Genomic DNA, 22,430 nt, shown 5'->3' on the forward strand with positions numbered 1-22,430 from the left:
CATTTCAAGTTGATCTCTTTGACAATCACATAGTATTTATATCTTCGACAGCTGTAATATATCAGTGGAATTATCACCAACTGTTCACTACTGTAACTGTGCCAAGGTACAGCACTTTTATGTGGACTCTTAAGACAGTATTATGACAGTTATACACTGATCAGCTCAAACTTACAACTACTGCCCACTACGACATTGGATGCCACCTTGAGGCATTGCATTGGAGGCACATGATGTGATAACAAAACTATGTAAGGGAGGATCATCCTACAGAAGACATGAGCCGCAAATGGGGAAATTCATTGAGTGCATGACTTTGACAAAAGTCACACAAATCCTGTGAACGAGTATCTCGAAAATGGCGAAGTTGGTCGAATGTTCATGTACTACTGACATGAGCATCTACAGAAAGAGGTAGGATAGTGAAACTGTTACTAGGTGCTACATACTTGGACGTTCATGACTTCACAGGACGTGGGGCTGAGATTCTTGTCTGCTCTGAAGTGAGATAGATTGACCTGTGGCATGTCTGCCAAAAGAGCACAATGCTGGTGCACACACAAGTGTTTTGGAGCACACCGTTCATCATACATTGTTGAACATGGAGCTGTACAGCAGACTGCACCTACGTGTTCACATGTTGACTCACGAAATTTTAAATTACGATTGCAGTGGGCCTGAGGCCGTCTTAATTCGACCGTCGGTCAATGGAAACGTGTTGGCTCTTCTGGTGAATCACATTCTTCCTACACTAGGTCGATGGTTGTCTCCATAAACGCCGTCATCGAGGCGAACAGCGACTCGAAACGCGCAGAACGCCTCTGACACAGGCTGGAGCAGCATTATGCTATGGGAGAATTCTCCTGCGTTGCATGGGACCTGTGGTAGTAACACACTGACACCTGTGAACCACCTGCGTCCGTTCATGCTAGGTGTCTTCCCTGATGGTGATATCATCTTTCAGCAGTATAATTGTCTGTCTCTCAGAGCCAGAACCGTACTACAGTGGTTTGAGGAGCATTAGTGAACTCACAGCGTCTCAGTGACCAAATTTGCCTAATGTAAATCCTATGACAGCCATCTGGGTCGCTATCAGGCGTCATCACAGACGAATTACATTATCAACAACCTTTCGGATCCCTAATACACAGAACCAGTGATGCATTTCGTTCAAAAGACAGAGAAATAAGCTATTAAGCATATAGTCATAATGTTTTGCTTATCAGTGTGTATGTTCTACTTTTGGTTGGTTCTTGTATGACGAAAATGTATGTTTGATCCACTGACGTAGATTGTAAGTCCTATGGTTTTAAAAAATGACGTCTCTTAATTCATTTTCTATTAGGCTTGTGCACATTCTATATTCTTTTTGGTACCTTACCGTTTTCTCCCAAGAAGAGATTGTAATAATCCTAACTGGTAGAGAACAAACATACAGTTGTACAGCTGATGGCACGAATATGCTTTTCTCAAAGCATATTAAAACATCTCACATGTATTATTGAGGAATCGTCAGAAAGCGAAAGTTGTCTGCCAACTGATATTTTGTCTTCTACTCATGTAAAATTGGTGAAGTAAGAGACTCAGAATGCATCAAAAACAGGTAGTCTCTGAAGAACTGTAATTCTGTTGCTTGTAATAAGAACTGCCAATATGTTTCACTTATCCACATATAGAAACGACAATCATTGCATTAATATTAGGAATTTCGGAGATATTAGGTTAACTGTACTACTGCATTTGTAACAGTAAAACAACAGTTCATAAAATTGTTAGAATCAGTGCATGGTGTGAACTATAAATGCAAAAAACTGGAGCTGTCGGTACCATTTCATTTCATATAGCACATAATGAAAGAAACTGCTTCCTTCTCTGTGAGGTGATGTTGATTTCAGACCTAACCACCAGAGATAGGTGTATGCATGGTATATGTTATTTAAGAGCTATGTCATCAGTTATACGAAAAACCAGTAAGTTATAGTATTGAAATTAATGAACAACAACCAATAAAAATGTTAATGGTCAAAACAAATTTCATTATGGATGTTCATGTTCGTATGGTAAGTTGCTGATAAGTGGATTAATATTTCATAACATCGACATTTATTTGCTAGCGAAAATATATACATACAAACACATCAAATCATGCTTATAAGGTAATATACAAAGCCTGTTTACCTTATCCATTGAGGTTTTTTCCCTATGTAACAGATGCCAGAAGAAACTATTTTCTCGTTCAATAGAGCTGATTTTTCACAAAAAAGGTTATATGATAGAAATTGCTTTAGCAATTTATGCTGTTATTTATACACAGTCTAGGCATCAGCTCTGCTCAGTTATTGTACAACCTATATCATTTTTCACTTTCACATATCTGGCCAGTATTGCACAAGAACACTCGGCGGTAAAATTTTCAAGTCATCATGGAATATTTGCAATTTGTCACAAAAACAAAGCAAAAGAATGAAATAGAGACTAGGAAGACGCAAAAGCACAAAAAACACTTTTAAAAAATGAATGAAAGGGCAGTGAAAATAGCGTAACTTCCGATGTTTCCATACGACACCTTTCCGCAGCGGCAACGCCAAAGTCAAAAGTTTCTTCCCGAGGCACGTTGACAATAATGTCCCGCTTCGTGCCGCTGGTGGCTTGTGTGAATGCTGCCATTAGACACGCGTTGTGGAATGTTTTGACGTAACGTTCCGTTGCGCTTAGCACCTTAAAGTGTCGCTCGAGCTACCTCTATTTGGCTCTGTCGTTGTCCACCGTTGTATTCGGATCCGTTACTGTGCGGTTTGAATCGACTTTAAACCAGTGATTATCTTCCTTAATCGATATTCCAACAGTCGACCCTAACAGTCAGAGATATCGATAAGTGTATTGTGATCTGTGGGGAGCGATGGTTACCAGGTGGGGGAAATAATGTGAAAAGGAGTGAGCGTAGTTTAGTTTGTGACAAGTGCCTTACATGCATCATTGACTCGTGTGGCTGCCAGAGCTAGCCAGGACGTGCTGAATCCATTGCATTTAAAGGTGAGTTCATTGTAATTTTTACTTAATGTTTGATCCACTGTTCATAACCTGATGAGACGATGCCACAGAGTTTTATGTTGCCGACAACAGTACCTCATCGTTCCGTTCTTAACTACAGAAATGCATTTAGTGTAAATATGGAAGTTTTGTGAATCGTTATTCACTGACAATTCATAAAAACCAAACGGACGATCCACGTATCTTTCAGTGATGTTATTACTTTCCGCGCGTGTCTTTTTGTGATAAGATTAGGAAAACGAGATGTCTAGGTGCGTAATTTTATTGTTGTCGTCGTGTAGCTAAGTTATTGTTGATATTTCCAATGTATGGTTGTCACGTATTGAAACCTAGATTTACTACTGCAGTTTTTGATCCAGATTTAGTCATAATTGGGTGTAGAACTTTGATATCTTAATTACTAGTTCACACAGGTTTATGTAAAAAGACTTACAGTTAGCATATGTTTTGCGTGAGTGGGTAGAAGAAAATATCGACAGTTTGTACAGTAAACTATGAGCATATGTTCACAAATTTTCGTTCTCCTCTGTTATAAATAAGTACTACATTGTGTTAACTGGACTTCGCCAATATCACCGTCAATAGCATTACTCATATTTCAGTTCCTTCTGTGGTTTCATGTGAAGAAAACTTTGCGTTATTATAATACAAGCATTATTAGAGGAATTTTATTCTCATTGCATGTGAATAGTATATTTTGCTTTATTTAGAGTCTAGGCACTGAGAAATGTGACATTCTGTAATTGTCTTTATATGAGGAACTTCTTATTCTCTTACTATATTACTGTGTGGACCATCAGCTTCTTGACCCTCTCGAAAGTTACAGTCTTCATTGTACAAGTACATTCCTTATTGTCGAAGGCTGGGAAAACCAGTTGATTCGCAAAAAGTGAGTTGTTTATGTATGAAGTGGCACATGGTACAACATTTTAATAATTTCACAAAATGTGATATGCAATTAGACAGTCACAGCTGTGCCTTTCATAATTTAAGAGTTGTTTCAGATTATACTCTCCATTAACTCTCCCTCTTAATTCCCCCCCCCCCCCCAATCCTGCATATTTTCATAGTTTATGAACAATACCAGTATACTGGGTGCCATAAGAGGAATGACCAATATTCAGAGATATGACAGGAACAATCATAGGAAGCAAAAAAGTCTTCTAAGCATGGGCTGTAAGAGATATCCCTTAAGAAATATGAGCACTATCCTTTGATACTGTGAACGAAGCTCTTTGCTTTCCATGTTTTTAAAGGTGGTAGTATGGACCAACACGTGAACGAAAGTCCAGTAAACATGGGCCGTAAAGTACATATCTTAATAGCTATGAGCACTTTGTCATCTTCGCCACTGTGAAACATCTGTTCTGTTGAAGTTTTACCTCTAAGGTGTGTATTTTGGGGCCAAAGTTTACTTGACAATTTTTTCTTGTTTCTGCCCATACTACCTACTCTCAAAATATGGAAAGGAAGAGCTTGCATTACAAGACATCTATTTCACAGTATCGAGGAAGTACTCACAGCTCTTAAGGTATGCTGTTTGGAGCCCATGTTTACTAGACACTTTTGCATCAGGAGTGATCGATCGTACCTATCAATCCTTGAATACTGACCATTCCTCCTGGGACACCCAGTACGTACACAAAACGCATCAAAACATTTGTCGAAGATTTGTCCGTTGTGTAATACAGTTTTTCTGAGTTTACCTTGTACTTTTAATGAATTGTAACTAAAACTGCGTTGCATATTAGGGGAGCGAAAATTTCAGGCTGCGTGACAGATCAGTCTGTTGACCAAAAATTCGATGAGCGATAGGATGACACTAATCAAATACGGGGGGGGGGAGGGGGGGGGGGGAGGGAGGAGAGCGAGAGAGCGCGCGCGCGCCGACATGTCATGTCACAGTCTGTAGCGGTCAACGGTGCTTATCAGCCTTCCTCCAATCTGTCTGTGAATGCTCACAAAATTAGTGGCAGCTTGAGGATGTGTGCATACATCTACTGGGCATTTCATAATTATTTTTAAGGCCTGAAGTGAGGAGCGAGCAGGTATGATTTTAAGTAGGAATTTATCAAAAAGTAATCTTCCTTCTCATCTGGAAAAGATATGAAAAATAGCAGATTTCCAACCACTGTGTCGCCTGTAAAATTCAACGCGAAACTTTGGGTTTTTTCTGAAAGCAGTCCGATGAGCAACGCACAATATACAGTTATCACATATACATATGCTTAAATTGAAGTGTACCAGGTGATCAAAAAGTCAGTATAAATTTGAAAACTGAATAAATCACGGAATAATGTAGATAGAGGGGTACAAATTGACACACATGCTTGGAATGACATGAGATTTTATTAGAACCAAAAAAATACAAACGTTCAAAAAATGTCCGACAGATGGCGCTTCGTCTGATCAGAATACCAATAATTAGCAAACAAAGTAAGACAAAGTAAAGATGATGTTCTTTACAGGAAATGCTCAATATGTCCACCATCATTCCTAAACAATAGCTGTAGTCGAGGAATAATGTTGTGAACAGCACTGTAAAGCATCTCCGGAGTTATGGTGAGGCACTGGCGTCGGATGTTGTCTTTCAGCATCCCTAGAGATGTCGGTCGATCACGATAAACTTGCGACTTCAGGTAACCCCAAAGCCAATAATCGCACGGACTGAGGTCTGGGGACCTGGGAGGCCAAGCATGACGAAAGTGGCGGCTGAGCACACGATCATCACCAAACGACGCGCGCAAGAGATCTGTCACGCGTCTAGCAATATGGGGTGGAGCGCCATCCTGCATAAACATCGTACGGTCCAGCAGGTGTTTATCAGCCAGGCTGGGGATGATGCGATTCTGTAACATATCGACATATCTCTCACCAGTCACAGTAGCAGTTACCAGCTGTCCAGCGCCATCTGTCGGACATTTTGTGAACTTTGGTTTTTTTTTGTTCTAATAAAACCCCATGTAATTCCAAGCATTTGTGTCAATTTTTACCTCTCTATCTACATTATTCCGTGGTTTATTAAGTTTTCAAATTTATACTGACTTTTTGATCACCCAGTATATGTAATTTTACATTAAGACAAAAAAAATTGACTAACACGAAGGAATTACCCTAATGGGATGGAAATCTGTAGGAGTGATGTACATGTACAGACAAATTATTGCAATTGCAGATAAATAGGGTGATTTATTCAAGAGAAAGAGCTTCATAAGCTGAGCAGGTCAATAACGCTTTGGTCCACCTCTGATTCTTATGCGAGCAGTTATTCGACTTAGCACTGATTGGTAGAATCGTTGGATGTCCTCCTGAGGGATATCGAGCCAAATTCTGACCAACTGACGCGGTAGATCGTGCAAATTCCGAGCTGGTTGGAGTGCCCTGCCCATAATGCTCCAACCGTTCTCAGTTGGGGAGAGATCAGGTGATCTTACTGGCTATGGTAGGGTTCAACAAGCGCAAAGTCAAGCAGCAGAAACTCTCACCGTGTGTGGTCGGGCATTATGTTTCTGTAATGTAAACCCAGGGTGGCTTGCCATGAAGAGCAACAAAACGGGGGATAGAATATCATCGACGTACCGCTGCGCTGTAAGGATAGCGTGGATGACAACCAAAGGGGACGTGCTATGAAATGAGCTCGCACTTTAGATCGTCACTCGTGACAGGCGACAGTGTGGTTGATACCCCACCGCTGCCCGGAGCGTCACCAGGGCTCATCACTGAGACAGTTCTACTCCAGGCTGGAGACGCCCTGGAAAGCGGTGGGATACCAATCTGACTCTCGCCCACCATACCACCAGGAGTAAAGGTCTGGGGTGCCACTTCTTTTCATAGCAGGACCCGTCTTCTTGTCCTTCATGGCAGGCCATCCTGAGCCTACATTTCAGCAAGATAATGCCCGCCCGCACACAGTGAGTGTTTCTGCTGCTTGTCTTGGTGCTTGCCAAACACTAGCTTGGCCAGCAAGGTCGCTGTATATCTCCATAGCTGAGAACGTTTGGTGCATTATCGCCGGGCCCTCCAACCATGTCGGGATTTTGACCTTCTAACGCGCCAGTTGGACAGAATTTGCACTTTATCCCTCATGAGGACATCCGACAACCATCAGTCATGCCAGCCGAATAATTGCTTGTATTAGGGCTACAGGTGGACCGACTTGTTACTGACTTGCTCAATTTGCGAAGCATGTACACTTGAATAAGTCATTTGAAAAATTTACATTTGTTTGTCTGTAGAAGTACATCACATTTACATATTCCATCCCATGCGAATTATTCCTTCGTGGTTCGTTATTTCGTCTTCGAGTGTATATTGTACTTCACGAGTGTCTTTTCTTTAGTATTGCCCAAGCTGTAATGTATGCATGGGGCACGCCAGCTGGACGGAGGAAGAGGATCACACGACACTGTAAATAACGATCCGTCCATGAATTGGATACTGGTGTTCCTGAATCTAGTCACTGTGACAAGGCACCACATTTACCATGTCATATGGTGCCTCTGTGTGAGGTGCATGCAACTGCAGACAGAGCAACTTATCGAAGCCGATTGTACAGTCTCACAGGTGTGTGTGTGTGTGTGTGTGTGTGTGTGTGTGTGTGTGTGTGTGTGTGTGTGTGTGTGTCAGAGAGGATGCCACTGGTTTGTAACGAAGGTAGACGCGTTGGTTGTAAGTTTCTAAGTACTTACGGTAAGGTAACGATCTTGGCATTGGGTGCTAATACTGTCAATCTTGCCTGTACCGCCGACGAATGGACGAATGTTTCCTACTCCTGGAATCTTCGCCACAGCCGTGAACTACCCACGTCTAACATTTTACTATTGACTCACCTCCAGCGTCTAATATGCCATTCATCTAGCCGTACTTACGTAGTTATCCAAAAGTGTCCACGGTGTCTTAAAATTTCAATTCACAACGTGTGCGATCGTACTAAGTAGTCTGTTACTAGCGTGCAATGTCATTTTTTTCCGCTTGTCGCCCATAGTTCACCCCGCATAGCGCTGCCGTGACGAAATATTTCATTGTGGATATCTATAATCCCTTAAGTTGCAGACATCCTTCCCAAGCCCCAATACAGCCTACGCTTGACACGGAAATTAGCATCCCATCTCGCGTCTAAAATTTGAGAGGTGCATGGCCTCTTCTATAATCCTTTAATGCACAAGCTAGAGCAACTAGTATGCTAGCTGGTTGGTTAGGCTAGTTACAGGTTCCGTAGATCGTTTGAACGAATTTTTGTCGAAGTGTTGTGAAATGATTGTTTACAGGATATGTGAAAGTATATGGATTCACTGCAGCTGGTACAGACAGTCAGTCTTGTGAAGTATTTGTGGACAAGTTTTCGGAAAACTGCCTTAAACACCTAGTTAAGCAACCCACACGCAATTGAAATATTTGAGATCTTTTAGCTACAAATAGGCTCGACCTTACCGACAGTCAGTATAGAACCAGGGATTAGTGATCATGATACCAGAGACGATGGTTACTAAAGTTAAATAAATCTGTCAAGAAGGCCAGGAGAGTGTTTATGCTAGAAGGAGCAGATAAGCAGTTGTTGGCATCCGACTAAGACAATGAGTGGAATTCATTTAGCTCCATTATGACGAACGTTGAGGGATTATGGGCAAAGTTTAGAATGGGTCCTCTGGAGACGTATGTGTTAAGTAAGTGGATTAAGGATAGAAAGGACCCTCAGTGGTTTAATTGATCAAATTCGGAAAATGCTGAGGAAACAGACTGTTGCATCCTCGGTTCACAAAAAGAGCGCACAAATGTTGACAGGCAAAAGTTAGTAGACATCCGTGCGTCCGAAAGAAGACCAATGCGCGAAGCACAGTCATTCCACAGTCATTCCACAGTCATTCCACAGTCATTCCACAGTCATTCCACAGTCATTCCACAGTCATTCCACAGTCATTCCACAGTCATTCCACAGTCATTCCACAGTCATTCCACAGTCATTCCACAGTCATTCCACAGTCATTCCACAGTCATTCCACAGTCATTCCACAGTCATTCCACAGTCATTCCACAGTCATTCCACAGTCATTCCACAGTCATTCCACAGTCATTCCACAGTCATTCCACAGTCATTCCACAGTCATTCCACAGCGAAACTTGTTGTAGAGAACCCGAGAAAATTCTGGTCGTCCGTAAAATCACTAAGCGGGTCGAAAGCTTCTATCCACTCACTCATCGACCAGTGTCAGGTGGCAACAGAAGACAGCGAGAGGAAGGCTAAAGTTTTGAATTTCATGTTTAAGGGAGGACGTTCATGAAATTGACCGAAAATATCAAATTCCGATTTTTTATTTATTTGTAGAACTCACGGACAAAAGTACCCAAAGTTTCAGTGATAAAGCCACATCCGAAGTGCCTGAAAGATTGATGTGTATCGCTACCTTCCTGGCACCACACTTTTTGAAGGAACACTCCAATATTAGCTCGGTGAACGATGATTCTGTGGATTACTTTCAAGCAAACGTGCACGGGATACATCTTTGGTTTCATAGATCTGTGACTGAAGGGTAAAAAGTTGGAAGATGAAAAGGGCATTGGTGATCACAACTGACTCTCTAAGAAGATGGTAGACACTCTTCAACCGTATTATGTCAAGGCATTAGACAGAACATATCCAGTGCAAGTGACCTAAGAAGTGCAGTATGGGCTACATATTTTCACATGGTGTCAGCAAATGAACATACCATTCATCATTTGTGCCACATTAGCTGGTGTAGTATAGATATCTATAGGCTCAGAGGGATAATTACCCCACACTCACAAGGAGAGGCTTCTAAATTGTATCCTGGATGTTGTAAAGACCACTTACAGGTTCCTGGCCGATACTGAACTTCTAAAAGCGTGTGTTCATGGAAAAACCTAGAATCCAAATGGGTCTCTAAATTCACTCTTATGAGGCAGTTCTTGTATTAATAACGGGAATATAGGATGAAGGTATTAGAGAGAATGGACTTTATGATAGGAAATTTAACTCAAGACGTCTTAAGAAAAAGATTTACAACGCCTCTCTGCAGCTGGAAAGTCATCGAAGACCTGGTAAAGGAAAGAAGACAGAAAAAACAAAACCAGAAGGGAAGCCTTGCAGGAAAAGAGTACTCCTGAGTACAAATCTGGGGCCTTCTGAAGAGACGTCATAAGAAAAAAAAACGTCAGGTTGGACTTCAAATTGCATTTCCTGAAAACTGTGTACATTTTTGTCAGTATCTGTGAAGACAAGAATTTTGAAATTTTAAACACTTATTTCTATAAATCCAGTAAATGCTGTATTCACCCCGTGTATCAACGTGGAACTTTGAATGTTAGGGATTATGAAATGAAATGATTGTTGATAGGGATCGTACAAGAAGTACAAGGCAGGCTTAGGTTCATTTATTGGGTGATTACAAACTGTAACGTGTCTTCGAAAGAGTGTGAATATGTAGTACGACCTATACAAGAATATTGCTGTAGCGCCAACGATCGATGGGAGCTAACACTGCTCGATGAGACTATACAAAGAAGGGCAGCCTGTATGGTCAAATGTGTGTGACTTGTGCATTGCCAAAACAATGTTTTATTATCAGTGTTTTCGGAGACTCAAAGATGCTTATTATTTCGTGAAAACCAATTTAGTAACGTAATGAATCTGGTATCGGGATGTAATCTGAAAATATTATGAAGCATCCTCCTTACCATTTCTTCAGGCCTCGTGAAGTTTATGAATTTAGACCCATGAGCACTAGCATAGCCATACAGTGTGTCTTCCGACATTTCGTCTGTAAACTGAACTGGCGGAAACCCTAACATATGGTACAAGAAAAGTGTCCTACACAAGACACTTTATTGATTTTTAGAGCATAGATGTAGACAAATCTGAAGATCACATAAGTAGAGGAAAACAAACGAAAAATGTGAAGCTTTTAGCCACTGTTGTTGTTGTTGTTGTTGTTGTTGTCGTCGTCGTCGTCTTCAGTCTTGAGACTGGTTTGATGCAGCTCTCCATGCTACTCTATCCTGTGCAAGCTGCTTCATCTCCCAGTACTTACTGTAACCTACATCCTTCTGAATCTGCTTAGTGTATTCATCTCTTGGTTTCCCTCTACGATTTTTACCCTCCACGCTGCCCTCCAATGCTAAATTTGTGATCCCTTGATGCCTCAGAACACGTCCAACCAACTGGTCCCTTCTTCGTGTCAAGTTGTGCCACAAACTACTCTTCTCCCCAATTCTATTCAATACTTCCTCATTAGTTACCTAATCTACCCATCTGATCTTCAGCATCTTTTGTAGCACCACATTTCGAAAGCTTCTATTCTCTTCTTGTCTAAACTATTTATCATCCATGTTTCACTTCCATACATGGCTACACTCCACACAAATACTTTCAGAAACGACTTCCTGACTGTTAAATCTATACTCGATGTTAACAAATTTCTCTTCTTCAGAAACGCTTTCCTTGCCATTGCCAGTCTACATTTTATATCATCTCTACTTCGACTATCATCAGTTATTTTGCTCCCCAAATTGCAAAACACATCTGCTACTCTAAGTGTCTCATTTCCTAATCTAATTCCCTCAGCATCACCCGACTTAATTCGACTACATTCCATTATCCTCGCTTTGCTTCTGTTGATGTTCATCTTATATCCTCCTTTCAAGACACTATCCATTCCATTCAACTGCTCTTCCAAGTCCTTTGCTGTCTCTGACAGAATTACAATGTCATTGGCAAACCTCAAAGTTTTTATTTCTTCTCCATGCATTTTAATACCTACTCCAAATTTTTCTTTTGTTTCCTTTACTGCTTGCTCAATATACAGATTGAATAACATTGGGGAGAGGCTACAGCCCTGTCTCACTCCCTTCCCAACCACTGCTTCCCTTTCATGCCCCTCGACTCTTACAACTGCCATCTGGTTTCTGTACAAACTGTAAATAGCCTTTCGCTCCCTAAAGGATTGAAATCGCTCTTTCTAAAGGGACACCCTGTGCGAGGGCGGAAAAATTTCTCCGTGTGGCGCGCTGCTACATTGCCAGTCAAGCTGTATTAGCCACCGTTTTCAGTGGCCACCGCACTGCAGACGACGCTTCGAGAGATTGAAACTAACAGCCGGCGCCATATGCCGAATACACACATTAGGCAACAATCGCGGCAATGTTCCACTTGTCATCAAGGGAAAGACTTTTATATTCTGAGAAATACACAACTTTCCAGTACAACGTCAAACACGCTAACCTCTGAATCCGCTTCTATTCTTTTTAACTGGTCAGAACTGAATCATACGTATGTATGTATGTACACTACTGGCCATTAAAATTGCTACACCACAAAGATGACGTGCTACAGACGCGAAATTTAACCGACAGGAAGAAGATGCTGTGATATGCAAATGATTAGCTTTTCAGAGCATTCACACAAGGTTGGCGCCGGAGGCGACACCTACAACGTGCTGACACGAGGAAAGTTTCCAACCGATTTCTCATACACGAACAACAGTTGACCGGTGTTGCCTGGTGAAACGTTGTTGTGATGCCTCGTGTAAGGAGGAGAAATGCGTACCATCACGTTTCCGACTTTGATAAAGGTCGGATTGTAGCCTATCGAGATTGCGGTTTATCGTATCGCGACATTGCTGCTCGCGTTGGTCGAGATCCAATGACTGTTAGCAGAATATGGATTCGGTGGGTTCAGGAGGGTAATACGGAACGCCGTGCTGGATCCCAATGGCCTCGTATCACTAGCAGTCGAGATGACAGGCATCTTATCCCCCATGGCTGTAACGGATCGTGCAGCTACGTCTCGATCCCTGAGTCAACAGATGGGGACGTTTGCAAGACAATAACCATCTGCACGAACAGTTCGACGACGTTTGCAGCAGCATGGACTATCAGCTCTGAGACCATGACTGCGGTTACCCTTGACGCTGCATCACAGACAAGAGCGCCTGCGAGGGTGTACTCAACGACGAACCTGGGTGCACGAATGACAAAACGTCATTTTTTCGGATGAATCCAGATTCTATTTACAGCATCATGATGGTCGCATCCATGTTTGGCGACATCGCGGTGAACGCACATTGGAAGCGTGTATTCGTCATTGCCATAGTGGCGTATCACCCGGTGTGATGGTATGGGGTGCCATTGGTTACACGTCTCTGTCACCTCTTATTCGCATTGACGTCAGTTTGAACAGTGGACGTTACATTTCAGATGTGTTACGACCCGTGGCTCTACCCTTCATTCGATCCCTGCGAAACCCCACATTTCAGCAGGATGGTGCACGACCGCATGTTGCCGGTCCTGTACGGGCCTTTCTGTATACAGAAAATGTTCGACTGCTGCCCTGGCCAGCACATTCTCCAGATTTCTCACCGATTGAAAACGTCTGGTCAATAGTGGCCGAGCAACTGGTTCGTCACAATACGCCAATCACTACTCTTGATGAACTGTGGTATCGTGTTGAAGCTGCATGGGCAGCTATACCTGTACACGCCATCCAAGCTCTGACTCAATGCCCAGGCGTATCAAGGCCGTTATTACGGCCAGAGGTGGTTGTTCTGGGTACTGATTTCTCAGGATCTATGCACCCAAATTGCTTGAAAATGTAATCACATGTCAGTTCTAATTTGATATATGTGTCCAATGAATACCCGTTTATCATCTGCATTTCTTCTTGGTGTAGCAATTTTAACGGCCAGTAGTTTATGTATGTATGTGTGAAGACTGAAGCTAAGAATGAAACTGCCCTAGCAGGTCTCCCTCCTCAATCCAAATTCCCATTCACACCTCAGCCCACCGTGCTTTAATCAAATTAAACTGTATGGTTCCAGAGATGTTAGCAAGTCTCAAACATCTGATGTATATAAGCATACCGAAGAGACGAATGAAAATTTGTACAAAGGTCGGGACCTGGAAACAGTTTTGTTTGTTTGAAGCACCTATGCCCGGGTTTCAGGTAGGATCCCCCATTCCGTACATTGCAGAGGTGTTATTGCAGTACAACTGGAGAGACTGAAAAGTCTCTGGAACCATATAGTTTCATTTGACATACTAATCACACTTCAGTGTTTAATGTAACAACCGTGCCCACCCAATACAGATATACAATTCGTCTTCATGTCACCGATAGGACTCTTGAGAGACTGACATGCTCATAGCTTGGTGGAACTGCTGACAAAACTGATAGCTCCTTGATTGATATTTATTAACAGGATGTACCCGAACGCCTCCGACAAAACTTTAAAGGTTGGCGTGGAAATTTTCTGATTCTTTCGGTACAAGGAATCTTACCCTCATTGATCTTTGGATCTGCACTGCATTGAAAATAGTGCACGAAAGTGGAAATATCTACGTTATTCTTTGTCTATTATTTTCTTGTCTTGTTTGGAAACAGGCTTCTTCCTTTCATTCACGGTACTTCCTGTCATCAATAATCCTCACTTTACTCTTCGCCATAAAGTTTGCATTGACTGCTACTCGATTCAGTTCACGGTTTGTTTTTCCGACAGCGTTAGTTGTACGCTAACAGTGATGCACAGCATTAAGAATAGGATGAAACGTTGGCCGATGCGCATCTTTTGTGTGTTCATTAAACGCAGTGGAGGAGCAGCACAACGACGCTACTGTGACCTCTTCTCACAGCGATGGTAACTGCATCACAGTAATTTTGCTCCTCTACATACGAGCAGTAAAAGCGTTACGACCACCACCTCGATACCGTGCTGACCATCTGCAGAACGAAATACAGCAGCGATCCTACGTGGCATTTATTCGCCAAGTGCTTTGTAGATTTCCGCAGGTAGGTGCCACCAGATATGTACACACAGTTCCCGTAAACTACTACACACAGTTCCCGTAAACTACGAGTCGGTAGTTTGTGGATGCACAGCCAGCTCACAATGACGCCCTAGATGTGCACCGAGGGGGTCATATCAGGCGAATTTGATGGCCAAGACGTCAACGCGAGTTCAGTATCATGCTCCTCAAACCAATGTCGCACGAGTTTGGCCTTGTGGCACGGGCAGTTGTCCTCATGGAAGATGCCACAGCCCGTTCAAGACCTCGAGCATGAAGCGGTCAAGGTGGTCCACAACAATGTTCACGTAGTCCACAGCTGTCACGGTGCCTTCGATTACTACCCCACAAGCCTCACAGAAGCCCAGATGACTGCCCCATAGCATAATACTGCCCCAATTAGACAGCTACCGTGCGCGGTGCACGTTTCGAGCAGCCGTTTGGCTGGGTGACGGCCAGCTATACTGCGTAAAAAGAAACGTGAAACAACCGACGAGACGATCGACAGTCCAATCTCTATTATCCCGTTCCCAGTGCAACGGTAACTGGCGATGCCGTTGGGTCAGCATAGGTACACATAAGGGCCGCCTGTTTCAGTGCCCCATGTTCAACATTGTGCACTGAATGGTGTGATTCGAAACACTTCTTCCTGCACGAGCATTGTAGACGTCGTTAGATAGCCACCTACCCTGCTTCACAGATCGGACAAGTCTTCGACCTTCACGTGCTGTGATAAGGCATAGACGTCCAACACATTCTCCCGTTCTCGTTTCTACATCTTGCCTTTCGCGGGTAAGTGCTCTACCATCTGAGCTACCCAAGCACGACTCACGCCCCGTCCTCACAGCTTTACTTCCGCCAGTACCTCGTCTCCTAATTTCCAAACTGTGAGGACGGGGCGTGAATCGTGCTCGGGTAGCTCAGATGGTGGAGCGCTTGCCCGCGAAAGAAAGGTCCCGAGTTCGAGTCTCGGTCCGGCACACAGTTTTAATGTGCCAGGAAGTTCGTATCAGCGCACACTCCGTTGCAGAGTGAAAATCTCAATCTTCCGTAGGTGCTTAAGCCAGTAGCAGTAACAGCTGACCATATTCGCCGCGAGATGCTGTTTCCCACGCGCCGGACCGTAACAGTTTTACTTTTGTCAAAGTCGCTTAGCTTATTGGATTCCGCATTTGCAGCCATTGTCGTCGCCATGATGATACCCCGTTCGTTTCTGATCCACCTGTGTACTTTCCTTACATCATTTGCCAACGACGTCACCAGGTGTTATTCACTCTTGAGGTGGGTGGTGGACATAATGGTTTGGCTCATCAATGTAGGTGCCTACGGGGAAACCTGATCCTTCTGTGTTAGAATGGAAGATAATGGCCCTGCTTTTTCGGTGTTATTTTCACAGAAACATACACTGACGAACCAAAACATTATGCCTCTGCTTAATAGACCGTTCGTCCGTCTTTGGAACGAAATATGTCACTGATTCTGAGTAACAGGGGTCAGACAGTTCGTTGGTAGGTTTGTGGAGGTATGTGGCATTAGATGTCTATGCACAGGTCATGTAATTCGAAAATAACGGGCCGCTGATCCGCTTACGTGATGAGCGATCCAGATGGCTTCCATAGGATTTATACCAGGCGAATTTGGTCGCCGAGACATCGCCGTGAGTTCACTATAATGCTCCTCAAACCACTGTAGCGCGGTTCTGGCTCCGAGACAAGGACCATGCAAGCGCAGGAGTGTCTTCCATGGCATAATATTGCTCCCAACAGTCTGCGTCCGTAACGCGTTGCACGTTTCGAATCTCCGTTCACCTCTATGACTGACTGTGGAGACGACCGTCTACCTAGTGCAGCAAAAATATTACTCATTACTCACCAGGGGAGCCGACACGTTTTCATTGATCGATAGTCCCGTGCCCACTGCAATCGTAATTGGCGATGTCTTCGGGTCAACGTGTGAACACGTAGGTGTGGTGTGTTGTGTTGCGGTGCTCAGTGTTCAACAATGTACGATGAACCGTGTGCTCCGAAACACGTATTTGTGCCTCAGCATTGTGCTATTTCGACAGAGATGCCACAGATCACCCAAGAATCGAGGAGAAAATAGGTCATTTCTTTTACGAAGGAACCATTTCTGCGTTTAGCTTCATCAGTTCGGATCAAATACTTTTCTCGGTAACATTTATGAGGGGCATTGTCTGTTGCTTGACATAGGCCGACAAGAACATATTTTAATCGGTGAAGCGATGTCAGTTCGTGATTTTAACACACACATGACATTCATCATTGATGGTTTTCATAAATTGAGGAGCGCTGAGAACTGTCTAGCCACACCAACTGTTACTATGCGGCATTCTGTAACTAATCCGTATACCATATGACATAGCATTTACACACACCAGAAGATGGAACTTAAAAGTTGCGAAACCGGTTGTGTGGGTCTCTAATCGACTTAGATACATCTGTGGCGGATTATTGGTCTATAAATCAGTTTTATATTTTAATAGTTTTAACACCTTTATGTAAACACTTGTACTTTCTGAATCGTTAATCAGTCGTGTATAAATCACAGGAACTCAAAATCTGAATGGTCGAACAGTGATTACAACCCAACGCACACAGGATGCAAATCCAATGCGTTAGATGTGGGCTAGGAAACGTACTAGTGCAACGCCGTATTCATTGTAAACCTCAACTGATTTTCATCGAGGTCTGGTGATTTGTTAGCTTTAAGTAATTTCGTTTTCCAGTACCGGCGATATCTCATAGTTGAGTCTATGCAGCTGCGAAACATTGGTACTGTATCCTCAAGCCTGAAAGCATTTTTAAATGTGGAATTTAATATTTGAGTTTTCTAAAGGTTTCCAGGAATCCCTTATTCATCAGAATCACTGTGTTCCAGGTCCGCAGGGATAAAAGTTTCAGCTTTTGTCTGCTGTTTTGAGTTTAAACACCAGACCGATGCTTAAGATACTGGTTGAAAGGTTTAGATCCAGTTTGCCTGCATTCTCTCTTGTTGTAAGCGTGTAACAGACTGTTTCCGCAACACTCTCAGATTAGCACCATTAAACCACGGACGGTCTTTGCCGTCTGTAACGTTTATTGGAACGTGTTTACCCGGATCTTTCAGCTTCAGCCACAATTGTTCTGTGTTTGCCACGTCTGAACTAATGTTCTGACAATTTGAATAAGTTGATAAGGACTATCAGTTTGACCAAACACAAATACTCCTAGCTTTCTATCTGCCCACTACCCATGTTTACCGCACTGTAGCCGACTTGCAACGAGCGCCTCTCGATAACTGGCTCGCTCGCTGTGTTTTATTGGCCGTAAGCTACGGAATCTGAACAGGACGCATAGTCGACCATCGTGAATGTAGCAACTCATATCGTAAAACGTATATCAGCAAGCGCCTCAACGCTCCAGATCTTGAAGTCATAAATACAGCAGTGGAACACACACGCTGTAGTCTAGTGCACTATGACGTACCTTGCTGGATGTCACTAAATACAGTGGAGCTTCAATTTGTAGGTACAATGAGGGGGTCTGTTACAGATGTGTCATCTTCCCCCTTAGTTCACCGGTGCTTGTTACACTCCGCTCTCCAAAGTCGACTCCAGCACAACAGTCTCCGTATAAAAAAGGACGCGCGAATTTGCAACAGTCTTTCTCAGTGAGTTTCACTTCAGTCTTGATTATGCTTTTGACTGAATGTATTCTCTCCAGCGTCGGACTCTTAAGATCGCGAGACTTTATGGTCATGGTTTGTCTTTAATAGTCCGGTCAGCAACTGCTGCGACAGCCACGTTAGAGCATGAAGCGCCACACTTCCTTCTGTGCCTTCCAGGAGATATACGACAGGGCAATGCCTGTCCACATACTGCACAAAATATTCACCACTGCTTCTCAAAGGCAGATACCGCTTCTGCTCACTCAGACGCGACATACTATAAGTCATCTGAACATTTTTAGGGTGTCGTTACTCTTGTCCAGTTGTCGATAAATTTTTAACCCTGTAAGATTAAGAAATGCCATTCGTCAGGGATCGTTTCGGAACATGCTTGGTTCTATGCACAGCATGCAGTGATACATACCATCACTCTTGGAGACACCGCGGAGAAATTTGCAATTTAACCGGGACAAAGTTTGGCGACCAGAAATATTATGCTGCCATTCGTCTCCCTGTTGACGGCCAAATACTGATGGTAATTTCTTCCACAACCATAATTCGAACCGGCTACCTCTTGAGTTAAGAGCCACCGTTCAAGCATGCGTTATCGACCTCAGCTAGGCGAGCAGGAATGCACGAAGAGAGAAGGCTATAGAGCTAGACACAGTTTATTCCGTGAACGCTGTTTACTATGTAGACGCGAGACTCAACGAAAAAGGGTTTTTGTTGCTTATTTAACGAGAAAATGTTTATCGCCATTGCAGTTATCGTACATCAGTAGGAATAGGACAATGAACATTCTGAAGCTACTGTGACAAATTTCTCACATGCTGTAAAAGTTGTACACTGTGTCATTACAAACCGTGGCCTATACACACGGACAATTGTCTTATACAGTAATTTCAGTATATTGTATAACTTCGTCTGGCTACAATGTAGTCCTGCAATTAAAATCTATACTCTTAGGATCACTTAAGAGTTGTGGAATAGTACTAAATAGACTGTTGGGAAAAAAATCACGACACCAAGGAGGAGTTGTGCGAAATAAACGAAAATTGGTGGGCATGTTTCTACATCTGAAAGAGGACATCTATTCAAATTTCGCCCCAGTCGCATAAGACTGGCGCTAGCAGCGCCGCTATGAGGGCACAAAAGAGGTTTTGAATACACGCGGTAACCGTTGTGAACGTTAGATACCTTTGAGAGTGGACGCAGGGAGTTGATGTTAGTCAAGAAGACCCCATTCTCAACTCCTCATTTGGTTCGAATGAGGTCGTGCAGTAGGGCTACACGAAGCTAGTTGTTCCTTCAGTGATATTACAGAGAGACTTTGCAGGAACTGTACATGATTGCTGGCGGCTGTGGTCACGAGAATGTACAGTCGCAAGAAGACTGGGCTCCGGACAGTCAATTGGCACTATCGAGAGGGAAGACCATCGTGTTCGGCGAATGGGTCTGGCGCATCATAGAGCATCTGCAGCACCAGTTGGCACCACAGTGATACAACGAATTGTTAAGAGTCTGTTACTTCACGAACAGCTCCGAGCCAGACACCCCGTAGCGTGCATTCCACCGACTCCAAACCAGCGCCATTTGCGACTTCAGTGGTGTCAAGTGGGAGCTCATTTGAGGGCAGGAGGGAGGTCTGTCGTGTTTTCTGATGAAAGCTGGTTCTGCCTTGTTGCCAGTGATGGCCGTTTGTTGGTTAGGAGGTCAGTTGAGACCTTGCACCCAGTCTGTCTGCTAGACTCACTGGACCTACACCTGGAGCTGTGGTCTGGGATGCGATTTCGTATTGACTGCAAAACTAAGTTAACCTGGTGATTCGACCTGTCTTGCTGTCATTGAAGAAAATTCAATGGGGTGCGTTCCAACAGGATAACGCTCGCCCACATACAGCTGCTGGAACCGAACGTGCTCTGCAGTGTGTCAAGTTGCCTTCGCCTGCTCGCTCAGCAGATCCGCCTCCAATGGAGCACATATGGGACATCGGACGACAACCCCAGCGTCATCCACTATCCGCATTAATCATCCCTGTGTTGATCCACCAAGCGCAGCAGGCATGGAACTCCATCCACAAACTGACGGCGGCCGCCACCTGTACAACGCAATGCATTCACGTTTGCCTGCTTGCATTTAACAACATGGTGGTTATACCATTTATTAATTTTCCAGCATTTCACATTTACAATGGCTTATCTCGCACTTACATTACATTAACCTGTGATCTTGTGTTTATCACCTAAATCTTACGTAGACAAATGGTTCAAAAAATGGTTCAAATGGCTCTGAGCACTATGGGACTTAACATCTGTGGTCATCAGTCCCCTACAACTTAGAACTACTTAAACCTAACTAACCTAAGGACATCACACACATCCATGCCCGAGGCAGGATTCGAACCTGTGACGGTAGCGGTCACGCGGTAGACAAATGCATTCCCGAAATTTCACTGCTGTACATTAATAATTTTTTGGTGTTGCGATTTTTTACGTCATTGTATTAAGGTTTCTCTCTCCCATTCACTGGTAAAACGTGAGAAGAATGATTTGTATAACTGTGCGCGAGCAGTTGGTAGTCTAATTTTATCTTCACTATTTCTACAGGATCGATAAATGGGGCCCCTGGATTTTTCTAAGCATGTTTGCCCGAGATGTTCTGCATTTTTCATAGTGTCTGTCAGATAAGTTAGGTAAATCGTGTTGCGCCTTATTTACACTGTCTGTAGCAAATGGTCAAGGGGCGTTATCAGTAATGCATACAGGAGCAGACGCAGTCTAATTACGCGCTCGTGTGCTCAATGGGAGACCGGTCTTGAATATCTTAAAGAGCGCCCGGGGTAACGCGAGAAATGTGTGCGTGGACGCTGTTCTGCTGGAAACGCACATTTTTGGTTGGTTGATTTGGGGGATGGAACCAAATAGCGAGGTCATCGGTCCCATCGGATTAGGGAAGGATGGGGAAGGAAGTCGGCTGTGCCCTTTCAAAGGACCCATTCCGGCATTTGCCTGAAGTGATATAGGGAAATCACGGAAAACCTAAATCAGGATGGCCGGACGCCGGTCGCACATTTTTCTCATGCGGTTTCAAAGACAGTAGAACAGCGCGGAAAATATTATGGATGCATTCTGTAGTGTTGGTTGTTCCCCTGACAAACTTGTGGTGTATGGTGATTGTAGGCCATTGCTCCCGAGACCAGTTGCCCAGATTTGGTCCTGCACGTCGATACCTGACAAAGTCTCATAATTGCCGCTCTCGTGGCCGAATGCCCACTTGAAAACCACCACCACAAATCCAAAGCAGAATCTACTGTCGTAACTAAACTCTTGTTTTATATATCCACCCATCTTTAGCGTCACCTTCGCAAGAGTCTTTAACAGTGGCGACTTGTGAGAAGAAGCGAAGAGAGTAGTACCCTCGATTACAGGATAAAACATGCTTCGTATGCTCATTCCATGTAACCAACCATCCTTGGATACCGCCGCTGCAAACATTCGTAGATGGCAAATAACTCACGACCAACGGGCCAGCAATCGTTCAGTACGACCATCCAACCTTTTTCGGGCGAACAATCCGACTTACCTGAAATCTAGGTCATTGCTTTTCTTTTCCATCATACGATGTTTTGGTGTGCCTTAAATGTTTTTAACGCAGTACCATACTGGAAACAACTTATCACTCTTTCAGCAAGAAAAATATTGTTATGGGCTCTGTTTTCATGCTTACTGCGTGGACCTACATTATTCACAGTATGGGGCTTTTAGTTATTGTGTTTGCTGCTCTTTCAGTGCCCCACCCAAATATGTTACATAGAAACATGTTATGCGATTCCGTGCTCTTGTGGTTCAGTGGGTAAGTGCCATGTTACAAATCCAGAGGTTTGTTTTGTCCTCAGTCAATCCTAGAACTTAAGTCACTTA

At 43.5% G+C, this 22,430-nt stretch overlaps 1 protein-coding gene across 3 annotated transcripts in view; it reads left to right on the forward strand.

Annotated features, from left to right (window-relative positions):
- The first annotated feature begins 2,897 nt into the window (after positions 1 to 2,897).
- LOC124556621 (high affinity copper uptake protein 1-like) overlaps positions 2,898 to 22,430 on the forward strand; it is a 157,561-nt gene continuing 138,028 nt past the window's right edge. For all 3 annotated transcript variants that reach the window (XM_047130588.1, XM_047130587.1, XM_047130589.1), the window contains exon 1: positions 2,898 to 3,033. The gene's annotated coding sequence lies outside the window, so the exon portion shown is untranslated. The remainder of the gene's footprint in view (positions 3,034 to 22,430) is intronic.

The sequence above is a fragment of the Schistocerca americana genome, chromosome X (genome assembly GCF_021461395.2).
Source record: "Schistocerca americana isolate TAMUIC-IGC-003095 chromosome X, iqSchAmer2.1, whole genome shotgun sequence".
NCBI classification, from domain to species: Eukaryota; Metazoa; Arthropoda; class Insecta; order Orthoptera; family Acrididae; genus Schistocerca; species Schistocerca americana.